Below are 27,491 nucleotides of genomic sequence, written 5' to 3'. Positions count from 1 at the left end.
TGGAGTAGTGCTCCGCCTACCCCGGCCTCGACCGCCGCGGCGACCTCGGCCCCTCGCCCTTCCTCTACCACCGGCATTCGGGCTGTCTTCCGTCGTGGCACCCTCAGAAGTTGTGGCACGATCCGAACGTGATCCCTTCACCGCCCTCACGGCCGACGGTGGCCGACCTCGTCCCCAAACCATGGTTAGGGTAAGTGCCACTAGCAAACAGAAGAAGATTCCAAGGCCAAGATCGAGGAATTCGTGGATACAAAGGGAGTTGAGTGAGCGAAACTCCTCGCAAACCCTCCCAATTTATACGACGAGGCGCAGGGGCTAGCCTCCCTTACTCCAGAAGCCACCACCCTCCTCGACCAATCGCTCGAGCTCATACGGGAATAGACAACCGCCGTGATGCGCCAAGGCATGCACGGGCGGGCCCAGTCACTACTGCGCCTTTCAAGGCCTCGTCTGCCACCTGTCCATCAATGGTTGTGCATGCCATGCGCGTGGCAGAGGCGTTTCAGGAGACGGATAGGCCACTCCGTGCACGATCTCCCACTTCGCGCATCCGATGTGCGGCGTGGTGAAAGGCAACCGCCATCAGATCCAGCCACGAAGGCCCATGCACCTCTCTGGGCCTCGCCCAACAACGCTCCGCACGCGTGTGTGGCCCACGACCGGGGGCTCCTGTCGGTGCATTAAAGACGGGGGTCTCTAGTGCCCCAGACTTGTGCACGGGCGCAAAGAGCCCCTAGCGGCAGGGCGTGGCAGAGTCCAGACAAGACGCACCCCTAAGATATCCAAGGCCCCAACAAGTCTGCCTTGCCGGGAAGACATCCAAGGCCACGCCGTTTAATGGACGTGATGAGCGCACCTAGCACAAGACCCCGGCGAGCCTCCCTTGCCGGGAAGGCCGCCGAAGCCCCCGGTAAGCTTCCTTGCCGGGACGAAGACCCAAGGCCCCAGCAAGCACCCTTGCTGGGATGTCGTGGCTAGGCACTGGAGGGCGACCTCCCATGCCACAGTGCCACCGCCCCCTGAATTTTAGCGCATTCCGCATGCGCCACCTAGACACATGTCTTCACCAGCACTTAGGTGACAAGGACAAGACGTGCATTTAATGCACCTGACAGCGGTAGATGGATAAGCACCTCTCTAGGTTCATTGTAACATCTCGTGAACCTACCATTGAGCATTGTAGGTGACCCCTTTGCCTATAAAAGGAGGCCCTTAGCTCATTCAGAAGGGGTTAGAATCTTTGGAGATTGGCCAAGAATACGGTTATCATCAGTGTAATGAACAACGAAAAACGCTCAATACGATCAGACGAGTCGGACGTAGGGTTTTACGCGTAAGCAACCCGAACCTGGGTAAAAAGGCCTTGCCAGGTGTTGATTGTTAGATCTACTCTTGACGTTGTCTTTCCCCGCCTTACGATCACAAGTGTATCACATCGATCCCGATAGGTGTCGACCTAGCATTGCCGACACATACCTATTATGGCATTTCCATAGCCATTCCGAGATATATTGCCATGCAATTTCCATTGCTTCCGTTTTTATGACTTGAGCATTCATTGTCTTATTCCTTTGCATGATCGTAAGATAGCTAGAATGATATTTCCATGACTTCTCCGTTTTTTATGTCCGTGCTATGCTAGATCATTGCACATCCTAGTATACTACTAGAGGAATTCATATAGAGTCATACTTTATTCTAGGTATCGAGTTGTAAGTAATAAGAAGTGTGATGATGATCATTATTCCTTATTAGAGCATTGTCCCAGTGAGGAAAGGATGATGGAGACTATGATTGCCCTACAAGTCGGGATGGGACTCCGGACGAAAAATGATAAATGGGGGAGGCCGTATGAGCCCACCACAAAAAAAAGATAAATAATAAAAAAAATGAGACAAAATAGAGAACACGCATGATAATTCCACACTTATGCTTCAAAGTAGCAACATGTTCTTCACATAGAGAGTCTCCTATTTTGTCACTTCCATATGCTACTGGGAATTTTTCATTATAGAACTTGGCTTGTATATTCTGATGACGGGCTTCCTCAAATGCCCGAGGTCTTCATGAGCAAGCAAGTGGGATGCACAATTATAGCTCTTAGTACGTCTGTTGCATGGCAATCCCTACTCCTCGCATTGATATATATTGATGGGCATCTGCATAGCCCATTGATGCACCGAGTTGATGCGAGACTTTCTTCTTCACTTTTACCCATTTAAAACCTACCACCATATTCTATTCGAGCTTTATGATATATCCATGGTTCACTCATATGTATTGAGTGAGTAATAAGAAGCTGAAGCGCGTTAAAAATTATGATGCAAGTGCTTGATTTTACACTCGGGTGCTCATGATTTATACCTTATGCTAGGAAGACCAAGCATGATAGGCTATATGATTTTGTATGGCTAGCTTTCTTTAGCGCTGTTATTTTGAAAGACATGATTGTTTGATGGGATGCCTGAGTATTAATGTCTGTATGTCAAATGATAGACTATTGCCTTGAATCACTTGTATCTTAATATTCATGCCATGATCAGATTTATGATCAAGAGGTAGCATTACACATAAAAAAATATCTTTATTATCATTTACCTACTCGAGAATGAGAAGGAATTAAGCTTGGGGATGCTAATACGTCTCCGTCATATCTATATATCTTTTTGTTCCATGCCGATATTATACAACTTTCATATATTTTGGCAACATTTTATATGATTTATTGGACTAACATATTGATCAGTGCCAAGTGTCAGTTCCTGTTTGTTGCATGTTTTTTTCCCATAATATTAGTATCAACCAAAGTCCAAACACGATAAATATTTACGGAGAATTATTTTTGAATATATGTAATTCTTGGGAGGTCTAATCAATGTAAACGGAGGCCCATGACCTCCACTAACCACTAGGGCACGATCCATACCCCTGGAATGCCCCGCCCTCTAGTGGACATACCAAGAGTCGGTTCGTCCTCTTCTTCGGGGGCAATAATTATAATTTACACAAAATAATTGTGTAAAAATTTCAGCCTAATCAGAGTTACGGATCTCCGGGAATTTAGGAAACGGTGAGTGGCCAGAAACCGAAAACACCAAACAGAAGAGAACACAGAGGGAGATTCAATCTCGGAGGGTCTCCTTCCCCTCCGTCGCCATGGAGGCCATGGACGAGAGGGGGAACTCTCCTTCCATCCATATGGACTAGAGGCCAAGGAAGAAGAAGAAGGAGGCGGGCCTCTCCCCATCTCTCCCTGTGGTACCGGAGTGTCGTAGGGGCAAGGAGCGTGATGGCGATCTACATCAACAATCTAGTCACCGTCAACACCAAGTCTCCCCCTCTATGCAGCGGTGTAACACCTCTTTTCCCACTATTACTCTCTACTTAAAACATGGTGCCCAACACTACATACTATTTCCAAATGATATATGGCTATCCTATGATGTTTGAATAGATATGTTTTGTCCTACGGGTTAATTCTTATATGATGTTATTGATATGAGTTGTGTGTTGATATTGTCTTGTCCTAAGGTGCCTCCCGTGAGGCACATACATGGAGGATAAACGTTGAAGGGTTTTTTATATGTTCATGATTTGATTACAGTGGGTGGTGAGAGTGACAGAAACTTACACCAGAGTAAGGGAGTTGTGCACATATGGGAGTAAAGAGGACTTGATGTTTAATGCTATGGTAGAGTTTACCTTAATGATTTCTAGTAGTTGCGGGTGCTTTCTAGAGGTCCAATCATAAGTGCATACAATCCAAGTACGGAAAGTGTGTTAGCATATGCCTCTCCCTCATTGCACATGATAAGTATATATCATGTTATAATGAATTGCCTATGGACAATCTTTTTCTTATGTTACACAAAAAGCTTTCTACTAAACATCCCTAACTTTTATTTCCATGCTATTTATTTTCTTGCAAAACAACACCTAACTTTTAGTTACTTGTTATTTATTATCTTGCAAACCTATCTATTGCACCTACTAAGTACTTCTAGTTTTATTCTTGTTTTATGTAAAGCAAACTTTAAGTGTGCGTCGAGTTGTATCGGTGGTCGTTAGAACTTGAGGGAATATTTGTTCTACCTTTAGCTCCTCATGGTGTTCGACACTATTATTTATCAAAAAGGCCTAGAAACAATCCCTTATACTTGTGGGTTATCAAGATGAAGAATTATTGAATAACATATTGCAAAATGCCGATAATTGAACTCTCCCTAAACCACGTCCTGAACCCATTCAAAATAAGATCTATTCCTCAGCCATGAAGATAAGCAAAAGCAAAAAGACCTATGAAAGAGAAAGGTATTAAAATTGAAGATGTTAAGAATTTACCACCTATTGAAGAAATCCATGGAGTCGATATCCTGACACATGTAGTAGAGGTAAATTCTCTCCGTTCCTTTAATGAAAGTGATATACCTTACACCAAGAATCCTAGTAAATTCATGGATGAATTTGATAATTACATTCTTAAGAAAAAACACTTCAATGATTATGTCAAAGATCAATTAAGACGTAATGCCATGATGATAGACCACAAAGTGTCTTGATATTTAGAATTGCTTATGATGTGAAAGGTCTAGGTAAACATGCTTCTATGGTTAATACCCAAATTTATCAAATTGCTAACTCACAAAATGATTGCTTGCTGAAATGAGTAATAATATGAATGATCATGCTGTTAGAGTAATGACTAGAGAAGGTAGGATGACTCATGAACCTCTTTACCCTAAAGGTCACCCTAAAAGAATAGAACATGGTTCTTGGAGAACTAATGATGATGCACCTAGTCCTTCTAAGGTTAAAAGTAAAAGAAAAATGGTAGGACTTTTCATGCTAATAGTGAACCCGGTATTGTGAAACATGCAGAGAATCACAATGAGGTTTCTATTTATGATGCTGAGACACAATCTAGTTGTGAACATGAACTTAGTGATAATGATAATGATAATATTGATGTTCATGTAGAAGATCTACTAGATAGTAATAATAAACCTAATAATGATGTGGAAACAGAACCTGCTGAAGATCTTGATAGCGAACCTCTTAATAATAAACATTATGATAAAATAGACTTTGTTGCTAGAAAGCATGGAAAGAAAGAGAGCCATGGGTTCAGAAACCCATGCCCTTCTCTTGTAAGCCTTCTAAAGGTAAGGATGAGGAACAAGTTGAGCACTTTGCTGAAATGATTGAACCTGTCATTTTGCGCACTCGCTTGACTGATATATTGAAAATGCCTCTGTTTGCTAAGTATATGAAGGATATTATTACAAACAAAAGAAAAATACCTGAAACTAAAATTGCTACTATGCTTTCTAATTATTCTTTTGATGGTGGAGTGCCTAAGATGTTAGGAGATCCTGGCATACCCACTATACCTTTCTCTACTAAAACCTATGTTAAGACTCCTTTTGCGATTTAGGAGCTAGTGTTAGTGTGATGCCCTTCTCTCTATATAAAAGAATAGATTTGAATAAGCTTACACCCACTGAGATATCTTTGCAAATGGTTAATAAATCCACTACTTTACCTATTGGAATTTGTTAGGATGTTCTTGTTGTGGTTGCAAATTTTACTATCTTAACGGACATTGTTATTCTTGATATGCTTGAGGACAACAATATGTTGATCATCTGTGGTAGACCCTCTTTAAATATTACAGGGGCAGGGGCTGTTATTGATTGCAATAAAAGCAAGGTTACTTTCGATGTCAATGTCAAGCAACATACCGTGCATTTTCCAAAGAAGCAAACTTTTGTTAATACCATTAATGCCATTGAACCTTGTGCCATGGTTATCATTGGAGTTTTGAAAATCCGTCTTTCATCTGCCAAGAAGAAATATTACAATCTCATTGTTGGGGAGATGCAAATCCCCATTGAGGTAACCTAGTGTTATATGAAAAATCTTCGATTTCATCTCAATCAGAAATGATTGTTAATAAGACTTGATCAACCTTATTAATGGATCCTTTTTTAAACATGTGGTTGATGAATTAAGTATTCACAACTGTCTCTATCACAATTTCATTCTTTGTTCTCTTAGCTTTAGAAAATTAAATGCCATGATTATCCTGTTTTGCGAGTTTTCTGTTCAATAGAAAAATGACCCAAAATTAAAGTCTTAGAATGCACAAAATTTTATCAAGATTTTTTCTGGATTATATAAGAAGTTTTAGCATAAAAATTGAAGCAGGGAGGTACACCCATGGGCCACAAGGCAACAGGGTGCGACCACCACCACCCTGTGCCCTGATGCCTTGTGGGTCCCATAGGGCCCCATTGCGTCATCCCTTTTGCCCACTTCGTCAACTACCTCCAGAAAAAAATCTAGCTCTCTCGCTCTCCTTCTTCCTCCAAAAACTGAAATTTTTGCTCTTTTTTGCTTGGAAATATGTTTCCGAAACTGTTTTGAGGAATTACTCCTGGGTAAGTGAATTTGCCATTCATCCAATCAGTTTTTGCTTTAGTGGTTTATATTTTGCATATGTTTCTGCACTTGGTGCTACTAAAAATGAGCTTGCATGTTTTATTGTTTGAGTTCCAAGTACTGGTAATTATTGATATGACCTCTACTCATCCATATGAGTAGTTTCTATCAATCTTGCAAGGTTTTACTGACATAATTTTTTGGTCCAAAAATTTCATAAATTTGTGTGTAGGAAAATGAACTTCTTCAGGAGGAGTTCTTCAAGGAAGGATTTTCTGAGCCAGATCCCTAAGGGAGTTGTGGGGGGAGACTCGGGATCGCAAAATTAACATTTTCTGGAACACAGAGATGAGTGTAATCAATACAGTCTCCTCACTAATTCTTTCATGCATTTTTTATTTCTCGATTAGGGTCGATGCTCCCAGAGCGCGCTTTGATATGTATGTTGAACATTATGAATTACCTCTTTCTATATTTCACGAAATATGCTTGCTTCCCTCCGATGGGGGAGTGCGTGATCCTAAGCTCGAGGAATCCAATGAATTCCTCCTCACCCTAACTATGGGAGAAACTAGTGGCATATCAAACGCTAGGGACACTAGTGTGCATTAATTCTCTTTATTTTTAGGAAAATGCATAACTGCTATGGAGGAGGGTGGCGGTCTTAGTGCCTCCACTCTTGCTATGTGCACCGCGCACTTTATGGTAACAACACTTACAATTCAGGATCTATTGTTGCGCGCCGCCTAAATTACAAACGGACTAGAGGCCAGGTACACGGTGGCAAAGCATGAGGTTGATTTTTGCCCTACTGATTACATGTTACCTAAAGTTTATCATCACCACGAGTATATGATAGAACACCAGATCATTGTGTTGCCTGAACCCTTTTTGTTTAACTTTCATGCGAGGAATGGATACACCATCGCGCCAGCTCACATCATTGCTTACCGGAATGAGTTAGGTATTGCGGAGGCCGAGGGCTAGGCTTGGTATGTTCAGCTGCCCCAGGAACAATATGTCCCCCGACCTAACGTCTATTATTAGTGGTGATCACCAAGCTAGGAAAATGCCTAAGCTTGGGGGAGTACGTATGTCTCACCGACATTACACTCATGTTCACACACTTCCGATAAATTGTTGGTGTTCATCGTCTTTCATTGTAAATCCATGATAGTTTTATTTTTTCGCTTTCTTCTTGTGTGTGTTTGAAAAACTTTAGAAAATCCAAAAACAAATCACACTTCTTTTCGGCTTTTATTTCCCTTTTAATTATTTATAGTATTAAAATAAAACCCAAAAATATTTCCATTGCTTGTTGGGAGCTTTCCCGTGTAAATGGTTCTTATCATTTTTGTTTTTGCTTTGCTTGTTTTCTTTACAAGAAAAATCAAAAACTCGAAAAATATCTTCAATGTGTTTCTCTGAATTTCTTTTCTTTTCCTTGCGTTTTTGAAAGAAGAAGACTAGGATGAAAATGTTGAGTGTGTGTCATATGCTCTGTTGTTGATCTAACGAAGAGGCTATATTACACTTCAGATTCCAGCTTAGTCCACGACACCCTTACACTCTTATTATTATCACATCATTTGCTCCTCCAAGTTAAAGGCAATAATGTTGATATTTCATTGTAAAACCCCGTGTTTTAACTTTCCTGACTAATTAACCTTTCTCAAAAATTAGGACCAATTAAAATTTGTATGAGTTCTTGTGATGCTTGAAGTGATTGTTGTTTGCTTCCTTGCTTGTTTGTTTGCTTGTTTTTGAATCCCAAAGTTCCTGCTACTCTCTAGACTCACCTCCTTGACCCAAATCCTTGCCAAATGATCATGCCATGTCTAAAGGACTAGAAACTATTTTTCCAAATATTATTTTGACCAAAAAGCATTCACTTGATTTAACCAATCAAAAACCATGAGTTGGGATTTGTACTACAAGTCCTCAAATTTTTATTGCTTTCAAAATATTATTATTTAAAAAGTTATTTTACTATTTATTTTAAATACCTTTCTCTCAGGCCGGAAATGGTCCCTTATGAAGGGAAATTATTTTTATTGCTTTCAAAATATTTGAGAACTTTAGGGAAACTCAGTGGACATATATATTCCATATATGGGAGATTCAACACGTAGTCATGTTCAAAATATTAGGCAAAACCCTTCAAAACCCTTCCTGCCTATTTCAAGATTTTGAAACATTTCTATAATAAATATTCTCAATAAATCCCAGTAAAATTATAGCATGTCACATATGATATATGTGATGATCTTGCCAAGTTTCATCTCAATCCAAGCTTTTTTGACTCACTTAATTATTCTAAAACCATATCTGTCCAGATCCATGTTTGAGCAACTCTACATTGCCAATTGTCTCCAACTATGCTCATATTTGGTGGACATGTTCTGATGCTCCAATAATGCATCCACACCAAGTGGTGCATCAAGGAGAATAGATGAACTTGTCCCGAACCCCTCAAAACCTTCTCTGTTGACTTCTGACTTTGGAAAACTTTTTGGGCATGCTTTAATGCTCAAATAATGCCCCCATTTTCAAGGGCATGCTTTCAAATAAAGTTTCTCCAATTGATCCCAAACTTTTTGGGCATGCTTTAATGCTCAAATAATGCCCCCAAACCAAGTTGTTGATTTGTGGGAATTGATTTGCATTGTTTCATAAGCAGAAAGGCATTTCTGCCAATTTCAAGGGTTTTTCAAGTCTACATTGGAAACTTTCTCCACCAAATCCCAAATTTGGTGTCCAAGCTTATTTTCATCTATTATGTGATCCTCTTATGTTTAATATCAAATGGTATCCATTTGCTAGCCCTAACATCCATCAAACACCTTCCGCCTACTTATAAAAGTTGCTCCTTTGGCCCCTTCCACCATTTCCCTTGAGGTTAAATTCTTACCACAGCTTTACCTAGTCCCCTGTTACCTCCACTAATCTTGCCTTGGCCACTGGTCAACTATTGGAGGGTGACTCCATGTAGCTACCTCTCATTTTTACATTGGCAACACCATTTTTACCCCTCTTGCTATACCGCTGCTTAATCTAATGCCCCCACATCCTTCGAGAGCAACTCTAGCAAGCCAATGCATCATTTCAAACCAATATATGGCATGATCATGTAGGAAAAATGAGGAGCACATTTGAAACTTGATTTCTGGCAGAATTGTAGCCTTGAACTACAACTGCTAGCTAAACTCACCCCCGTGAGCTGAAAGTTGACAGTGTTGTAGTACTTCCATGTATAAGGCTGCTAGAGATAGTTTCATTCCAAGAATCCTCCATTAAGTACCCTCATTTCCAACCTCAAATTTGACGCCGCAAACTTAATTGCAGTCAAACCCTAGTCTAACCTGATCTACTTGGGTCCAAACACCACCCGTGATCTCTAGCACGCATGCATTGCATGCTTGACACCTTGGTCTAGCCAAGGGTTGGCTTCAGACGCGTAGAGGGGTGGCGACCACCTCCCTGGCATGTAGAAATGGTGCTATGCACCTTGTCTTCTTCCTACAGGCCGTGTCTGGTTGCTGCAACATGCCTCAATGCGCCACAGGACCTCCTTTGACCAGTCTTGCCTCTCCCCGACGCTAGAAAGGGGCCAAGATGACTCTGGCGTGCGTGCTCTCCCTGTGATAGAGCGCAACCAAAGATCTCCCGAGTTCCTCCCTTGCGCCCATTCGTCTTAGCCTTACCCCGGAGCGCAAGCACCCCTAGGTCGCCCCATTTCCCCTTGAGCACAACCTAGGCTGAGCTCTTGTGCCTGCTCCCTCCTCTTTCTCCCTCCTTCGGTCGCCATGGCGTCGCCTCGGCCTCGGGTCAACTTGCGGCGCCCTACAGCTCCTCTCTCCCCTACCTCCTCCAAGGATCCCCTGCACCTCCAAGGAGTCGTCAACGCACCTCCCACCTTCCTATCGGTGGCGAGAGAGCCACCACCATGACCATCGATGTCGGCTTCCACCACGATCGAGGGCCCCTCTCTCCAAGGGCTCCCCGGTGGAGCTGGACCCCGAGGAGAGTGTGACGCCCACACCTGAGCACACCAGTTGCTGCGACATCGCCAGCCTTCGCTAGAGCCATCGGGGCAAGCACCGGCAGGGCTCGGCATATCTCTCCCCTACTCCTCCTCTGTTCGAGCGAAAGGAGGGTGAAGGACATGTAGCCGGGGCCCGCACGTCAGCGACCCCAAAGGTTGGGCCCGCCCCGTAAGTGGAGACGTCCAGGTGGGCTACGCCTCCCCGCACTAGAGGAGTATTAGGCAATGTATGCCTTTGGCGTGGCCTACTGCAGCGCGATCCGATCTACTGGGCCGGCCTGCAACCTATCTAGCGCATAGGGCGCAACTTTTGATGAGAGACTTCAAAAATTCACAACTAATTCATATCAACTCCAAATGTGATGATTCAAATTTCTACAAGTTCCTAAATTCAAGATCTATCTTGATATGTGCATTGCAAAGTTTTCCAAAAGACTTGTCTGTGGGGTTAATATTCAAATGCCCATTTGAATATTTTAAATACCACCTTACAAAAATCCTAGAGGATTCAAATCAACTCCAAATGGAGTGATTACGATTTCCAGAGTATTCTAATATCATGCACTATTTTTGAAGCATTAGAAAACATTTTATCTGGCATGTTTCTGTTGCACTAAATAAATAGCTCCTTTGTTGCTATTTATCCAATGTTAGAAAATCCCTAGAATATTCATACCAACTCCAAATCAAGTGAAACAACTTCCTAAATGTTTCTAAAATCATGCTCTTCAAATGAGTGCCTCCACTCATTTTCAGCCGAATGTTTTCTGTTGCCTTCTTAAAGGACCACCCATTCCTCCTTTCGTCCATTCAAAATCCCTGATGGTCCAAATCTCCTAGAGCAAGCTTGAGGTATTTTTATTATGAACAGAGAGGTCCAAGAAAAATAAAACTCCTATTTATATAGCACTTTTGTTTCTCCTTGCCGTGTGGCATACTATGATTGTTTCCGATGATAGTTGACGGAGTATACGAAGTACTCTGAGTTGGACCGGAAGACCTCAAAGACCTCCAGGATTATGTGTGTGATGGAAATGAACGCTTTGACCATGTGTGAGAAAATGGTTTATGCATGACATGTTGATTTTCTGATGCATATAGTCAAGATTAATCGGCACACCCTGGAATTGTGTTTCCGATAGCTCCTCTAGAGCAGTTGCATTGAGCATGACCCTACCATCTATGAGGGTCATGCTGATAAAAGTTGACAAGTAGTAGTAGTGCTACGCATAGGATGAGCATATGCATGATGATGGTAACACAAAGATGAAATCAAATGTTTTAGGAAAACCCCGTCAGGTGCCCCTAATGCCCGAGGGTGATGGTGTTGAGTTGGATGACCACTTGAGAAAGAAGTGGTGTGCCAGAAAGGTTTTGTGTGAGTGGTTTCGGAAATGGGATTAGCTTTATTATGTGTCGACCATACGAACCTTACATTTGCGACCACGATAGCCCTTTATGGGACGGGGACTTGTTGATTACTTTGGTCGGTGCTAGCTAAGAGCTCGCATTACTAGTGGTGGGAGTGATATGTGGTCACTCTCGTGACAGGGTCGTACCAGGTAGGTCGACTATGCCGTTTTTACGTGTTCCGGGCACACCGTTGGTCCCTAGATGGATGATACGGTCCAAAGTTGGTGCTCGTAAGATGTACATCATGTAGGTTGGGTACCAATCGAGTGCACTCTTTGTCTAGTGTATTCAGGGGAAAGGCATTGATCGGGTACTTACCTCGGGTATGTTATATACCGTGAGTCGTGGATGACATGGAAGTTTCCCGGATCTCGTGGGTACAGCGTACAACCTCTCTAGAGTATAAAACTATTCGAATAGCCGTGTCCACGTGCAAGGAAAGTTGGGTAATCCTTCTTAAACTACATCCAGTTGTTTCCGCATAAACCAGGTGTGCATGTGTGTAAAGGTGTTATCTAAGTAAGATGATATGACAAGTCTAGAGACTTGACATATAGGGTGAACCTGTGGTGTTCAGCCCTCAGCAGATATGTTGATATCTCTAACTTGTTATTATGATTACTATCTACCTTCTGATGCATGATTATACCTACACTTGACCATGTTACTGCAATTAAAGAGAAACCTGCTTTCCAGGAAGGCTCCATTCTTATGCTAATGGATGTTCCTTTATTACCATGTTCCACATCATGGGCTGTTTGCGAGAACATTCAAAGTACTCACTGGCTTGCCACTAGTTATTTCATTGACCAGGTATGAGAGAACATGAAATGGTGAAGAGTAACTTGGTGAAGTTCCTGCGAGCTAGGACGCTTCCCAGTCAGAATGCGTGTAGGTTAAGGCTGATGGCATGGGTTCACACTTTGAACCAATACCTCCGCTCTCGGTCAAGTTTGGTGTGCTGGCCTTCAAGGCCCTATATATGTAAAACTTGACCGCAATAGTCATTTATTGTGTCAAATGGTATGTATGGATGTAAGACTCTTGTTATTCAGTTTGTGTGTGTTCGGTGAGCATTGATCTTTGGAATCACTGAGCACGTTCATTCGGCGATCTTGAGTCGTAAGTCGGGGTCCCCACATTGATGAAGTGATCGTGGCAAAGGAAATGGGTATGAACTCTTCTTGTTTTTTGTTTTTGTAAATATGTTGGCTCGTTGGATCTTGATTCAGTATATCATGAGTGAACATGTTTATGATGACAACTAGAGATTATAGTTTCTTATGCCATTGTTAAATAGCTAGGAGTTGATAATGATTTATCTTGTGTGTCGACATGCATTAAAATAGTTATGATGTGGTATGGTAGTATGGTATTTCCCTTTGACTGATTCGAGCGGCTTGACTTGGCCCATGTGCAAACATGTAGTTGATTCAAAACCAATGCAACCTTCATGATTTTTAATTCAGAGTGTTAATATCCTACTCATGCTAATATCCAATGTTAATTATTCACAATTCATGTTCATGACCGTTGTTGCTCTCTAGCTGGTCGCTTCCCAATCTATTGCTAGCCCCAGCTATACTAAGCAAGAGTACTTCTTGTGCATCCAAAATCCTAAACCCAGTTATTCCACATGAGTCCACCATACCTACCTATATGTGGTATTACCTTTCCATTCCAAGTAAATTTGCATGTGCCACCTCTAAATATTCAAACAAGCATTTGTTTGGTGCACTCATGGAGTGATGGGGCAATTGATATCTTCCATGCTAAGTAAGTTATTCTCAAGACAGGCATTTATCCACCATCATTGTATTAGAGAGGTTGGTAAAAAGATGTCGAGCCCTACATAATCAAAATAAATTAAAAAAAACTCCTTGGGAAAGTTTATATGTTGGAGGGCACCCGTGAATTCGGCTAGCCATGGTTGTGTATGAATGGTGGATAGGAGTAAACTTTACAATTCTGTTTGGGAACGACCAATAATAAGTGTAGTGTGAAGATACTGAAAACCTTTATCGTAACGTTGACAGTAAGAACACCACTCAAAACCTATATTTCCAATCCCGCTTTAAAACTCTTGCTCTCGCACCTTCGTAAATCAATGCTTCCCTCTGCGAAGGGCCTATCTATGTACTTTTTTGTTGAGTCATCACCCTCTTACTGAAAGCACCAGATCGGAGAGCATATCATTCTTATGCATTGAGTCTAATTAATGTTAGATGTGAGCATGAACTGGATCTTTTCTACTCTGAAATATAATGTTTAGTCACTGCTTGAACCTTAGAGGTGCTCTACATTTACGTTTTGCAGTCACATAAAGGGCTAGTGAGATACGATGTCACCATATTATATCATGATTGTTTTCACAAATTGTTGGTCTGTGAGATATCTTATTATTTCTTGCTAGTTGGTTATGTATTGCCATGATTGAATATGATTCTTAATTGTTATCATAGATGTGTTTACATATGATTTATGCTGAAAAATTGAACACTAGCTAAGCATATATAGAGTAACAAAAAACAAAAGAGTTTGTAAAAGTTTTCTTTATCACTTTCAGTTGATCAACTGAATTTCTTGAGGACAAGAAATGAGTTAAGCTTGGGGGAGTTGATACTTCTCCAATGTATATACTTTTCCGATCACTTTTTGTCACATCACTGAATCCCTAATAGAGTATAGCAAGTTTGTGCTCATGTCTTCTTCATTGCATCCAAGAAAATGAAATGAAATCAAAAGCAAAGAAAGAAAACCAAAGCAAACCCTAGCAACTCTATATTCAAAAGCAATTCAAATTTGGTGGCCAATTAAAGAATCCAAAATTGCCATTAGAAAAGTTCATCATTTCCGTTAAATGTTGAAAACAAAATATCAGGGGTGAAATATATTTTCAAAATGCTTTTGGCATTTTATTTTAAATTTAAAAGTTACTAAAATCAACTATATAATTGATTTCAAATAATCCAAAGTTTCCAAAAATGTTGAAAACTTTATATGTGTTTGGAAATATTCCACATAACAGCCCAGCATGTTTCAAACAATTTTAGGAATAGTTTGGAGCCAAAAATAAAATGAAACAAAGCCAGAAATGCTTTAACCAAAAACAGAAATGAAAAAATAGAAGAAGACTTACCTGTCGCTCACCCTTGGCCCAGCCCAGCTCGCCTTGTCGTCTTCCTTGTGCCAGCGAGCAGCAGGAGGTGGCCGCCGCTCCCTCCGGCGCGGTCACGCACGTGCGTGTGTGCCTGGCCGCCGCTTCACGCTGGCAAGGAAGGGATAAGCCTCCCGCAGCTGTCCCCGAGCTCATCCTCGCCTCATTCCTCCCCAAGCTCTCCCCTCTTTCGGCAGCCATTAGTGCCCCAGCCGAGCTCGAGCTCGCCGTCGCTCTAGCCCCTCTCCCTCTCACCTGAGCTGCGCAATAGCATTGCCATGGTCTCCTGAAGCTCTCCAGCTAGCTGCTCGATGCCGAGAACCCCTGAGACGCCGTGACGCCATCGTCTTCAACCTCGGATCCCCGAAGATCACCGCCGTCGTTCTCCCTCCTCAGGCCATCCCCGAGCCCGCTTTCGACGTCGTTGCACTCCCTGTGAGCTCACGGTGCTTTCCCCCTCGTTTCCACTTTCGATCCCGTGCTCTAGACCCCGATTCCACCGAAGCCCAACGAGATCCCCCACAAGAGCTCGTCGCGGGTAGCTCTCCGGTGATCGGTTGGTCCATCTAAGGCCTCCATCAGCTCCAGCTCGTTCCGTAGATTCTCTAGGAGCCCAACCCCGCGCGATTTGCCCTCTGTTTCGATGACCTCATCATAGCATGAGGTCCGGCAGCCGCCGAGCTCGACGCTGGTGTCATCTCCGGCCATCTTAGCCCTTGTTCTTTGCAAAAATGGATCTGCGATCGACCGACCCATCGTCTGGTGTCTTCCGCCTTGCATTTGGTTGCCGGAATAGAAAACCCGAAGCTCCTCGCCGTCTTTGTGGTCGCCGGAGATCATCGCCGGCGAGTTCCACCTCGCAGCTGGTTGGGTTGACTCCCCTGAGTCATTGGCAAGTGGGGCCTGAGTCACTGGCAAGTGGGGCCAGCCCCCTGGATAATTAAGTTTAATAAAAATAAAAATAAAGTATTTGTTAAACCCTAATCAGTCACTCACATGTGGGTCCATATCTGTTAAATACTTAATTTAGTTTAAAACTTAATTAGTTTCTGTCCAGAGTCACTGACGAGTGGGTCCCACTGGTCAGGTTTGACTTTCAACAACCAACTGACCTGCTGATGTCATACTGATGCAATAAGTCCAATTCTGGTTTTTAAAATACATCCAGAACAATTGCAATACTTTGAAAATTCATAGAAAATTGATTATAACTCCAAATCAGACAAATAGTATATGCAAATTGATCAGAAAAATTTAATGAACACAATGGTACTATTTTCATGCATGAAAAACAAATTTATGAAACAGCATCAGGTCAAATCAATTAAATTATTAAGATAAATATGCCATTTCAAATGATATTTGAATTTGGATTTCAAACCAGATGCAAACTAAGGTTTCACCAACCACACTGAATCATATCACTCTTCATTTCACGCCATGTTCATGCATCATGATTGTTGCATATGATTGCTATTAATTGGATGTTATTATTCCGATAGGCCCCGCCCCTCCAGATACGACTGAATATCCGAGTGACGGATTTCACCCCTCTGCTGAGCAACAAGGCAAGCAACAATTTTCATTATCCCGATAAATCCCATGTTCTCGCTCCTGCTCTTATTTATTGCATTAGGTCAAAATGCTTCAAATGCTTTTACCACATTAGTTGAACCCATTACTTTGCATGACATGTCTTTGTCACGGTAAATAGCTAAACCTTGCAACCTAGCATACGTGGTAGAAGCTTGAGCCATGATGTGTCTTAACCTGCTATGCATGCTATGCTTAGAGTTGTGTTTGGTCTTTCATCTGGGTGATGAACAAGATAGGGAGAATAAAGGTACCAGTGAAAGGCTATGTAGGAGTACATGGCGGGTTGTTTCATTGGAACCGGCCTTAGGAACTGAGTTCCGTGTATGTAATCCAAGACTAGATACTACCACACGTTGGGATACTTAATTAACCCTCTCGACTTATTAATCGCCTAGTACTCGGTCCAGGAGTTGCACGTAGTTTCCGGTGTTTATAGTCATGCTGGAGGCCGTGCATAGTGCTGAACTTAGAGGTGGGCTATGATGCGGTAGGCAGTGGCACGGTGTACCAAGTGGCACACGGATGCTGGGCTTGGGAACCCTGTGGACATCATTTGGGGCTGTGGCGGAAACCTCAACCGGACTTCCGTGTGGGTTACCCTCAAATAGGCGATAAACCTGGACTAGGTATTAGCACGGTTAACGGTCGTGGCCGACTCCCTCGCCGGGCTTCCGCTTGAAGATTGCCGAGGTGCATGACGTGCACATGGCGATAAGTGGCGAGAGCGTGTGTGAAGAAGTACACCCCTGCAGGGTTATGATCTATTCGAATAGCCGCGTCCACGGATATGGACTACTTGGAGACATATGTTGTTCATAGATAACTTTAATGGCTACTCATAAAAGTATCAAGATAAGTGTGAATGTCATGGATGGCATTTCCGTAGGAAGACGGACTGATTCCATGATGGTGTTTAGTTGTGGAGTTAGTGGACTCGTGTGCGAGAAAACAAAGTTGTCAAAACTATTTTAAAACGTAGTTTTTTCTAGCCAAGAGTCAAAGCTAGGTTTCTGCATGAAACCCCACAACCCCTTGTTGATACATTTGCATGAGTAGATAAATTTGTTCTAAAGTCTTGCTGAGTACTTTTGTACTCACGTTTGCTTAATAAATTGTTGCAGAGGATGATAATGACCCTAATGGTGGGTTCTATCTAGACGTTGACGACGATGAGTAGCTCGTGTCCCACCTACGGTCTGGCCCTAGGTTGGGTCTGTAGATAGTCTGGCTATGTGCCTTTTACCTTTCCATCTATCTGTACTCAAACATTTTTAATCTTCCACTGGCTTGTAAGACTTGTTTGAATGACTTGTGATGATGGGTCGTGGGACCCCTATCTGTGTAATATTATGTGTAAGGCTCTTCCGAGCCTTCTAAATAAAGTTTGTATGTTTATGGTTATGTTGTGATGCCATTGTTTTATCTATGCATACCTAGTATGTCATGTGTACGTTTGATGCACTGTGATATGTATGGGATTCGACACCTAGTCATATGCCTCAGTAGCTCTCTATACAGAGAAATGCCCCTTTGTGATTCCACCGAGCCTTGGTAGTTCGCTACTGCTCCGAACACATTGGTTGACCGGCATGTATCCTTCTTAGCTACTGTGCCGTCCCTTCGGGAAATGTCATGCGGTGTAATGGAGTCCTTGTAGCTTGCTATGACTCGTCCACACTCGCTGTTGACCGACACCTGCTTTGCTGGGTTATGTATGCCTGTCTCTGTAGAGACGAGCCACTTGAGTTTATGACTAGATATGTCGACCCGGGTTCTTTGACATTGGAATCCTAGCGACACTAATGCATACGTGAGTCAAAAGGCGCAAACGGTCCCGGCTAAGGTAAGGTGGCAGCCGTGCGTGAGACCTCAGAGGGATGCAATGTGTTACAGGCTTGATTCCTATGGCTTAGGATCGGGGTCCGGACTCTTTTGCTCTTGGTTTGGACTTTAATTTGCATGATTTGAATGGAACTAACCCAGACTGACGTTGTTTTCACCATAACTACCTTGGTGATATTTTTGTGCATAAATAAAAGTTCTCATAATTGGACAAAACTTTTTGTGAATTATTTCTATAATAAATAAGGATTTTTTGGAGGGAAGAACCACCAGAGGGGGCTGTCTATTGAAAGCACATATGCTAACTTGGTGGTTTTCATAATTCATGACAACATACATTGTCTCTTGGATTAACACTTTTATCTAGTATATTTATTATATAGTCGATAGAGATAATCAACCAAGGAAATGAATAGGATTGTCCAAGCTTTAAGCTACAAGACTGCATTTTATATTTGTGAGAAATCACATTTGCGTCCATAGGAAAGACAATACTATTACGAGGGGGTGAGTTGTCTATGATGAATTGTTTGCTCAAGTGCTTAGAGATAGCCACCAAAAATACTCAACCATTATCCCACAATATTCTTTGTCCAAAGCCTATACATAAAAATCGATGCCACCAACTATTTCCACTCGACCCTACCAATTGTTCCACAGATAGAACCTATGCCAAACCCCAGAATCTCGGTACCATCAACTTTCACTTTGGTGCCACCGAAAATCAGTGACCAACTTTCTGGTCTATCAGTTTCAAGAATCAAAATTTCCGAGTTTTGAAATCGGTCTCACCGAGATTTGGAAACTTTCCTAGGTCCCCATATCGGTACCAGCAAAATTCTTATATTGGTCTCACCGAGAATTCGAAAGTTGCCACATTTAGTGCAACTCGGTACCACCGAGATTCTTGTCGGTGTCACCAAGTTGGGCAATAAATGTTGTAACAGTTAGATTTTTGGAGTTGCCTATATATACCCCCTCCACCACCCCTCATTCGGAGAGGAAGCACTCAGAACACACATACACTGGCCAGATTCATTTTTTGAGAGAGAACCACCTACTCATGTGTTGAGATCAAGATATTCCAATCCATCCATTTGAAAGTTGATCTCTAGCCCCCCAAGTTGCTTTCCACCCAATCCATCTCTTCTAGCCAAGCCAAATCTATGAGAGAGTGACTGAGTGTTGAGGAGACTATGTATTAAAGCACAGGAGCAAGGAGTTCATCATTTTATCACATCTATTACCTTTTGAAGGATGGTGCCTCCGAAATTGGTTAGGTGTCACTTGGGATCCTCCTACTTTGTGTTGTGCAGTTGAACATAGATGTTTGTACAAGCAAGGAGATCGCCTACTTCGTGAAGATCTATCTCGAGTGAGGCTAGTCCTCTATGGACGTAAGCCATGGTGGAATAGAAAAGGTAGCTTCTTCGTGGATCGGTTGTGGGTGGAAACCTCCATGGACTCTCGCAGCCATACACCTCCATGGGTTGAAGTCTCCACTAACATGGACGTACGATAGCACCACCTATCAAAACCACGCCAAAAATCAACTTGTCCATCTTTGCATTTGATCTTCCTAAACTCTACTCCTTACTTACATGTGCAATGTCATTACTTTCTGCTGCCATATATGTTAACTAGCATGTGTAGGGTGCACTTGACATGTCAGAATTGCGAAAATCTCCCAACAATTAAAATTGGGAAAAGTATAGCTTTTAGTTTATGCAAATAGTCTATTCACCCCCCTCTAGACATCCCTTCTAGTGATCCCACACATGTGTCCCACGAGGCAACACGGTGCGACCACCCCCTGGCCGCGCCTGGATGCCTTGTGGAGCCCACGTGTCTCTCGTACCCTAATTCTAGTCCTATAAATTACTATTCTTGGGTACAAAATAGGACAGAAGATTCCATTGCATTTTACGAGACACAACCGCCGCCACCTCTGGTCTTCCTCGGGAGGGCTGATCTGGAGTCCGTTTGGGGCTCTCGAGTGGGGGATTCGTCACTGGTGTCATCGTCAACCCTTCTCCATCAACAATTCCATGATGCCCACCACTCGGTGTGAGTAATTCCTTAGTAGGCCTGCTGGATGGTGATGAGGTTTGGATGAGATTGATCATGTAATCGAGTTAAGTTTGATAGGGCTTGATCCCTAGTATCTACTATATTTGAGATTGATGTTGCTATGACTTTGCTATCCTTAATGCTTTTCACTAGGGCCTGAGTGCCATGATTTCAGGTCTGAACCTACTATGATTTCATGAATATAAGAGTGATTTGGATCCCATATTGCAAGTAGTAGTTACCTATTACATGTATTGATCCACATACCCCAAGGTGACAATAATTGGGATTATTTCCGATGATTGCTATAGGTTGAGGATTTCATGTAATCACCATGTGTTAATACTTTTTTCCAGTTCTCTATTAAAAGGAGGACTTGCTATCCCTATGTTTCCAATAGGACCCCGCTGCCACAGGAGGCTAGGACAAAGGATGTCATGCAAGTTCTTATCACAAGCATGTATGACTATATACGGAATACATGCCTACATTATATTGATGAATTGGAGCTAGTTATGTGTCGATCTAGTGTGTAAGTGATACTTAATTGTTACTATTATTGTTGTTACTAAATCTACTGCTACCACTGTCACTGTTACCACTATTATTTGTTGTGCTACTAAATATTTTGCTGCACAGAGATATCCCAGGTACGGTTGAATTGACAATCAACTGTCATGTCCTCTATATATTCTTTGGATGCCCTTGTGTCGAATCAATAAATTAGGGTGAAATACTACCCGTGAAGACTGTTTTGATCCCCTTTACTTGTGGGTTATCACCACTACCTATGTGGTTTTGGTAATTAATACCAACATATATTTCATTAGACTAATGATTTTACCAAGTATATTCCACGAAAAGTTCAATGAATGGATTGGGAAAGGATTATGAGTAGATCCCCTAGATGCAAGGAACATCTACTGCAACAAGTTTCAAGACTCTACATTTTGCTTTTATGTGATAAATCATAGTTGAGTCCTTAGGAAAGCCAATACTATTAAAAGGGGATGAGGTATCTATGATGATCTCGTTGGTCAAGTGCTTAGAGTTAGCCACCAAAAACCCTCATGAAATACTCCCACATACACATTCTGTCCAAGCCCCAAGTACAAATTCGGTGCCACCAACATTTCCAAAATTGGTCATGCTAACTTCTACCCTAGATAGAATTTAGAGCCAACCAAACCTTCTCGGTGCCACCAAATTTGATTTCTCTACAACCGAAAAATAGTGACCAACTACCTCGTAGCCATTTGCTGAAAATCAGAATATCGAATTTTTGCAAATTGGTGCCACCGAGTTTGGATAACTACCTAGGTCAGGAAAATTTGAGTCATCGAGAATTATATATTAGTCTCATCGAAACACCAAAACTTGCCACATTTTTCACTAGTCGGTGCAATCGAGTTTTTTGCTTCAATTTCACTTAGTTGGGCAATAATTCTGTAACGATTGGATTTTTGGACATGCCTATATATAACCCTCCACCTGCCTCTCATTTCAAGAGTAAGCACTCAAAACAAGACAACACTTGCATCATATTTTTTTTTGAGAGAGCCACCTACTCATGTGTTGAGATCAAGATACACTACAGGAATCAGCTTCTTTGCCGTCTGCCAAAGCAGACGACAAAGGGGTGTTCCACTGTCGGCAAAGGGTTTTGCCGTCAGCCTCCTGTAGGCAAAACTTCTACGACTTCTATCGTCGGTAAAAGCCCTTCTTTGCTGTCTGCCTGGACAAAGCGGATGACAAAAGGTTTTGCCGTCAGCGAGTGGTGCAAGCACACGAAAAAGGTGTTTAAACGGCAGCCGACCATCAACTAATCCGTTAGGTGTCTAATGGAGGATTTGCCGTCTGCCTTCTTTAAGGTCTTTGTCGTCTGCCCTCTTTAACGTCTTTGTCGTCTGCTTTTTGAAACCTCCATCGTCTGCCTTCTTTAGAACCTTTGTCGTGTGCCTTCTTTAAGACCTTTGTCGTCTGCCTTCTTTAAAACCTTTGTCGTCTGCTTTCCGGGGCAGCAGACGACAAAGTACCCATATGGGCCAGCCGCATGTTGCCCTTGTTTGCACAGTTGTCTGCCACATGGCCCCTTTGCCATCTTCCAGCTGATGGCAGCCTTTGCCATCAGCTGGCAGACGAGAAAGAGCCCATATTGTCACCGTTTTGTTTATTTTATGTTATGTCACAACACTTATATATAGTTCACAGCACATATATGCTATATAGTTCACAATAGATATATATATAGTTCACAACACATATATGATATACATATAAAGTTCATCAGTGCCATTTGTTCATCAATCACAGCACTTAGATCGAAAGAACCAACATACAAAGTTTTACACTGTTCATCCATATATACATATATACATATAGTTCCACCTTGTTCATCAACTCAAATGAAAACAAAAACTAAACCTCTCCATCAATGCGAGCTTCCATGTAGTAAATCTAATATGCAAAATGGGAATAAAAAAAGTTAGAAGAAGAATAATAATATATGACATTTTTGAGCTTATTATGTCATGTTGGACGAAAATAAGCAAAGTATATGACCTTTTTGAGCTAACCAAGGTTATTATACCATTTTTTACCTAACTAAGCTAATTATGTCATTTTGGATGAAAATAAGCTAATTATCTCACATTTATGATGTAACAAATATTATTATGCCATTTTTGACCGAACTAAGCTAATTATGTCATTTTAGAGGAAAACAAGCTAAGTGTATAACATTTACGAGCTTACCATGGTTCTTATGCCATTTTGTGACTATTATACCATTTAGGAGGAAGATACGCAAAGTTATGAGCTAACCAAGGTTCTTGTGATGTTTTTACCTAACTAAGCTAATTATCTCATTTTTGAGCTAATTAGCTAATTTTGTAATTTTGGAGCTAAATTATCTAATTATGTCATTTTGGGGTTAAATTAGCTAATTATGTTATTGTTCGGTAAAATAAGGTAAGGAGAAGAACAAACAGGAGAAGAAAGAGGAGGAGAAGGAGAAGAAGAAGAAGAAGAAGAAGAAGGAGAAGAAGAAGAAGGAGAAGAAGAATAAGGAGGAGGAGAAGAAGAAGATGACGAAGAAGAAGAACGAGAGGAACAGGAAGAGGATCGTTACAATACTTTTCTTATTTTGAGCTTATTATGTCATTTAGGAGCAAGATACGATAAGTTATCAGCTAACCAAGGTTCTTGTGATGTTTTTTACATAACTAAGCTAATTATGTCATTTTGGATCTAAACTAGAATATTATGTCATTTTGGAGCTAAATTAGCTAATTATGTCATTTTGGAGCTAAATTAGCTGATTATGTCATTTTGGAGGATAATTAGCTAAGTATGTCTTTGTTGGAAAAATAAGCTAAGGAGAAGAAGAAAGAGGAGAAGGAGAAGAAGGAGAAGGAGAAGGAGAAGAAGAAGCAGAAGAAGGAGAAGAAGGAGAAGAAGGAGGAGGAGAGGAAGAAGAAGAAGAAGAAGGAGAAGAAGAGGAAGAGGATGATTACAATACTTTTCTTACTTCGAGCTTATTATGTCATTTAGTAGGAAGATACGCTAAGTTATGAGCTAACAAAGGTTATTGTGATGTTTTTTTAGCTAACTAAGATAATTATATCATTTTGGAGCTAAAGTAGCTAATTATGTTATTTTGGAGCTAAATTAGCTAATTATGTCATTTTGGAGGATAATCAGCTAAGTATGTCTTTGTTGGGAAATTTAGCTAAGGAGAAGAAGAAAGACGAGAAGAAAGAGGAGAAGGAGAAGGAGAAGGAGAATAAGAAGAAGAAGAAGGAGGAGGAGGAGGAGGACAAGAAGAAGAAGGAGAAGAAGGAGGAGGAGAAGAAAAAGAAGAAGAAGGAGAAGAAGAAGAGAAGAGGATAATTTCAATACTTTTCTTATTTTGAGCTTATTATGTCATTTAGGAGGAAGATACGCTAAGTTATGAGCTAACCAAGGTTCTTGTGATGTTTTTACCTAACTAAGCTAATTATGTCATTTTTGAGCTAAACTAGCTAATTATGTCATTTTGGAGCTAAATTAGCTAATGATTTCATTTTGGATGATAACTAGATAAGTACGCCTTTGATGGGAAAATAAGCTAAGGAGAAGAAGAAAGAGGAGAAGAAAGAGGAGAAGGAGAAGAAGAAGAAGAAGAAGCAGGAGGAGGAGGAGGACGACGAGGAGGATAAGAACAAGGAGAAGAAGGAGAAGAAGAAGAAGAACAAGAAGCGGAAGAAGAAGCGGAAGAAGAAGCGGAAGAGGATGATTACAATACTTTTCTTATTTTGAGATTATTATGTCATTTAGGAGGAAGATACGCTAATTTATGAGCTAACTAAGGTTCTTGTGATGTTTTTTACCTAACTAAGCTAATTATGTCATTTATGGAGAGAACCAGCTAATTATGTCATTTTGGAGCTAAATTAGCTAATTATGTTTTTCTTGAACCTAAATTAGCCAATTAAGTCATTTTGAAGCTAAATTAGCTAATTATGTCATAAATGAACTAGAGAAAACTTACTGTCATGGTCATCTAGGAGAAGCATCACGGTTTCTCGGGTCGGTTGCGTTTGGACTCGGTTGCCCTGGACCACGGTCGTGCAATATCGCTCGGGAGTTATTCTGCAAAAAAGATATTTTGCAATTTCTCATTAGCATGATGACACTCACATGTTAATACTAGTTGATAATAAGCATTGAAATGAAACTCACAGTGCCAACCGGAGAAAAGATGGGCATCGACGGAGGGGGCTTACCGGTCATCCTGCACATAGACTGCACATTTGGTTTTGAAGAGTCGGTCGTATTAATTAGTAATGAAACAGACATTACATGCATGATTTGGCTAATGTGAAAAAAGAACTTACTACAATAAGATCGTACATGGAAAGGTGACCCACCTCATTCTGGCCCCTCTCCTCCTCCAACAACCGAGTCGTGGTCTCGTCCCTCTCCTCAGGAGTAGCCTGAAGAGCAGCCTGGTTTTCCACTCTCTCTTTCTCAAGAGCAGCCTGGTTTGCCGCTCTCTCTTTCTGAAGAGCAGCCTGCAACATCATTCCTCGTTACCACTGTAATGATCGATGGCCACACACACAATGAAATGGATGAAAGTTTTCTTAGTCCGTACAACTAACCTTGATGGCGAGATCGACTGGCCGTGGATGAGGCGCTATCTCAGGAAAGGAGCTCGACTTGCGTTCCTTGATCTCCGGGAGAGTGAGTGGACAACGTATTATCCCATCTCCAATGACTATCGAGCCATGGGGCCTCCCACCACCAGATATCATCACTAGCTCTGGATCCAAAGGTTCCTGGCTCGGGTTAATGTCCTCCCCTTTCCTAGCCTTCCCTTACTACACGAAGTAAGAACATAACGATATCCATTTGTGGTGGGAGGAGATGTTGGTAAACTTCTCTGGATGATCTAGGCCATACTCACAGAATGCCTTGGCCTTCTTGTAGGAGGCAGTATGGGCCATGTCTTAAAGGTCGTTCAACTATGGCACCTCCGTCTTATTGTGATGCGCCTAAAAAAGAGGAACAAAGTATTAGTAAAGGGCTCAAGCTAGCATGAAGAATTAACTGCATGAATATGGAAGCAAACCACATACCCAGTTCCGCCTGAACTGAATTAAGTTGGCGCTGCCTTGATGGTGTGGCACACCAGCCATTTAGGCACGCCGATCCTTCGCATTGTTTTGGACGGCTCGCCAGTTGCCTGTGCACCACTGTTGGGGAAAACCAACACCTATGGGAAGCTCGAGGAGTCCCTTCATCGTTTGGAGGGGAGAGGGAGGTATGGCGTCGAGAGCCGAACTAACGATCAACACCGGCAAGGTTCTTTTTACCGAGGTTCAGGCCGCTTGGCACGCAAAACGCGACACCTTCTTAGTTTGTATTGCAGGCTTACTGTAGGTTGATTTTTGCTACAGTAACTTAGATGGTGATTAGGGAGCCTCTGATCCCCAAAAAGTCCAACCCCCTATGAATGAGCCCAAAAAGGGGTTACCAAGAGTGTGCTCAAGGGGTGCACAGTGAACAGTGCTCACCGCTTTACTTCTTCGGTGGTTTGAGGGGAAGTAAATGCCTTGTGTGGCCCCTGACCTCCCACAAGGGGGTAGCAACATGTACCCAGCTTAATCGACACCTGGGCTCTGCACTGGCACACGGGAGATGTGCTAGAGCGGTCAAATTATGGTAGAAACTTACGGGGACACCTGGCGCGTGACTTGGTCACCTTCCCGACAAGAAAGGCTTTCCGGGGGCTTGGATACTTTCCCGACAAGGAGGGCTTGGCGGGGGCCTCGAGTATTCTCGACAAGGGAAGCTTGTCGGGGCTTGCTGATCTTCGGTTATTCTTCCCGGTGGAGCATGCCTTCCGAGGGCCTCGGGAGTCATCCCGGCAAGGAGGGCCTACCGGGGCCTTGCATCTAGAGCCCTTGCATCCCACGCCCAACTTGGAGAGGGGAAGGGCGTGCCCTAGGATTGATTTTGTGCTGTCTTCCCTGTACACTGTTGTCGGGGGCGTCGTTGATGCCTGTGCACAAGTCTAGGGCACAAGGGACCCCAGTCTCTAGTGCACCGACAACCACGCATCCACCAATGCATCCCAACAATCCATCTTATCTGCACACCATCTCGTGGGCACCTATAAGTTAGTAAAAATAATTTTGAGCGCTACGCCTATGAATCAAATTAAGAAACATAAGTACAAGTCCATAAGAATAGGTAGTTACCTTCATGTACTACTCCTTCTTCAGATACTTTCTACGACACTCCTTCTTCTGCTTCTTAACACCACACATGGCGTAGTAGTCTCGAATAGCCTGCAGCCGAGCCTCGTGGCGCAAGTTCCGTAATAGCCGTCTGCACTCGGCCTCGAGAACATTGGCTGCCGCATCCTCATATCCCACCTCA

This window comes from Hordeum vulgare, chromosome 1H (genome assembly GCF_904849725.1).
Source record: "Hordeum vulgare subsp. vulgare chromosome 1H, MorexV3_pseudomolecules_assembly, whole genome shotgun sequence".
In the NCBI taxonomy this organism is placed as follows: Eukaryota; Viridiplantae; Streptophyta; class Magnoliopsida; order Poales; family Poaceae; genus Hordeum; species Hordeum vulgare.
The sequence above is the reverse complement of the archived record's forward strand: the minus strand, read 5'-3'. Positions refer to the sequence as shown.